Source organism: Leptinotarsa decemlineata, unplaced genomic scaffold, assembly GCF_025532065.1.
Source record: "Leptinotarsa decemlineata unplaced genomic scaffold, Ldec_3_MD MMD2_tig00026399, whole genome shotgun sequence".
In the NCBI taxonomy this organism is placed as follows: domain Eukaryota; kingdom Metazoa; phylum Arthropoda; class Insecta; order Coleoptera; family Chrysomelidae; genus Leptinotarsa; species Leptinotarsa decemlineata.
In genome coordinates, this window is record NW_027412717.1 from 1 (window position 1) to 2,500 (window position 2,500).

Sequence of the window (2,500 nt, forward strand, 5' to 3'; positions counted from 1 at the left end):
TGGCGTTTCGGCGTCTTCGATGTTTCGGAAAGATGACCAAACTTGATCATTTAGAGGAAGTAAAAGTCGTAACAAGGTTTCCGTAGGTGAACCTGCGGAAGGATCATTACAGTGATATTGTCTATATACGACATGTCTGATCAAATATATATATCGCGAAGCGAGAAAAGAGTTAAATCTCTCCTTTTTCCTTCTACGATATTCGAACTAATTTGTCGCTTTATGTTTTCGTTTCGATAGAAAAGAAAATGAGCGACGGTGGACTACGTTTTCGAATGACGGTGAAATTGACGACGGACGACGACGTTGTTGTCTGTCGTCATCATCTCTTTCGATTAGTAGTAGTCCTCTTCTCGAACTATACAAATTCGTCTTAGAGGTTTTTCAATTAGGCGTGTAATTTTCTTTACCGAGAATTATAATATATGACGTTGTGCGTTGTTGTGTTGCCGCGTCGTTGTCGTCGATTATGGCGCTAATGTTGTTCGTCGATCGTGTTGTGAAGCGTACGCTCTTTTGTCGAACGCGAACGCGATATACGACGATACATTTCGCCGTCGATGACGATGATGCCGACGACGCCGCCTTCGCGGGTACCTAGGTGTGTGTGACTGTTAAAAAACCGCTCCGTAGGAATTATGTTTAATCGCGGTCGAAACGTGAAAGTTTCGTTTCGTACGAATTTTTACGTTACCGGATTACACAACGAGATTTCCGATGGTTGTGAAAGATATTCGCCCGGCCGTGTCAGTTAGAACGCATGGTAAATGAAATACTACGCGCGTCCTCTACACGACGAATATAAAAATTGAGTCGTGCGCGATTTCGGTACACGATGCCTCGTCTGATATGTGGTGCCGTACAAATACGAAATCGTCGAGCGCTTCTCTTTTTTTATTTTTTTTAACAAGTATATATATATTTATGTACGTTGTTGCATTGGTATAATCTCAACGCTTGCCGAATCGAGACGTCGAACTCTTGAAATTATTTTTTTGAGTACGTCTAAATAAAAGATTACCCTGAACGGTGAATCACTTGGCTCGTGGGTCGATGAAGAACGCAGCTAATTGCGCGTCAACTTGTGAACTGCAGGACACATGAACATCGACATTTCGAACGCACATTGCGGTCCTCGGATACTGTTCCTGGACCACTCCTGGCTGAGGGTCGTATCAATTTCAAAGACTGCTCGGTTTTTCAAAATTGATATTTTGTAAAAACGTCGGAGCGTGTTGGATGATTGACGTGTTGTTGTTGTTGTTTGTTTGTCGTCTATCGAGTCGTCTCGTTATTATAATCGTTATCTAAGTATTTTATCGCCTTCGCGGCGATGACACTTGGTAACAAAAATAAATACACGTTGACGACGACGACGACGCCGACGACGACAAAGACGCGGCATCTTAAAGTGCGAAAGCGACGAATCGTTTTTTCTCATCGCAAGATGAGAGAAACGTTACGTAGTTTGTACACAACGAAATCGTATCGAGTCTCCGTTGTTGGGAAAGCGGCTGCCACGGCAATATACAGGTTCACGCTTGTAGTGTGTGTGTGTATGCTCTCGTTACGCACGATCGTCGTGTCCGAGAATCTTTGATGAATCGAAGACGACGTCTGATCGTGTCGAGCAGCGTACGTACACACGCACACACATTATTACAGGACGTCGAGAACTTTTTGTCCGTTTCGGTAGTTCTCTCTCGAAATAACGACGGACGAGACTACGTACGTCGACTCGTTGCTGTTGAATAAACTGAAAAATTATTTTATCGACCTCAGAGCAGGTGAGACTACCGCTGAATTTAAGCATATTACTAAGCGGGGAAAAGAAACTAACTAGGATTCCCTCAGTAGCTGCGAGCGAACAGGGATAAGCCCAGCACCGAATCCCGCGGGTTAACCGCCGGGAAATGTGGTGTTAGGGAGGATCCGTTTATCCCGGAGTCGTACGGCGCGTCCAAGTCCTTCTTGAACGGGGCCACAGCCCATAGAGGGTGCCAGGCCCGTAGCGACCGCCGTCAATTTCGGGAGGATCTCTCCTCAGAGTCGGGTTGCTTGAGAGTGCAGCCCTAAGTGGGTGGTAAACTCCATCTAAGGCTAAATATGACCACGAGACCGATAGCGAACAAGTACCGTGAGGGAAAGTTGAAAAGCACTTTGAAGAGAGAGTTCAAGAGTACGTGAAACCGTTCAGGGGTAAACCTGAGAAACCCGAAAGGTCGAAGGAGGAAATTCATCGCGTTTCGATCGTCGGCGTTTGACGGGTTTCGTGACGGACGGCGTTCGCGTCGTTCGCTCAGCTCGTTTTTCGAACCGATATCGAACGCGTGCACTTTTCCTCTTGTAGGACGTTGCGATCCGTTGGGTGTCGGTCTAAGGTCCGGGGTGGAGCCCACGTGAATTTTTCGCGTGGACCCTCGGTATCCCGGCCGACTCGCTCGACGGTATAACGATGGCGCGGGGCCGCTACTTTATAATTAGCGTTCGGCTCGTGGCA

The 2,500-nt window shown here is 46.7% G+C and overlaps 2 non-coding genes across 2 annotated transcripts in view; both read left to right on the forward strand.

Annotated features, from left to right (window-relative positions):
- Positions 1–1,018: 1,018 nt before the first annotated feature.
- LOC141486934 (5.8S ribosomal RNA) lies at positions 1,019–1,173 on the forward strand. The gene has a single exon (XR_012468129.1). It is a non-coding gene; the product is annotated as a 5.8S ribosomal RNA (ribosomal RNA).
- A 600-nt stretch (positions 1,174–1,773) lies between these two features.
- The window catches only part of LOC141486935 (large subunit ribosomal RNA), a 4,024-nt gene continuing 3,297 nt past the window's right edge, over positions 1,774–2,500 (forward strand). The window contains exon 1 of the ribosomal RNA XR_012468130.1: positions 1,774–2,500. This exon is cut by the window's right edge and continues 3,297 nt beyond it. This is a non-coding gene — a ribosomal RNA (large subunit ribosomal RNA).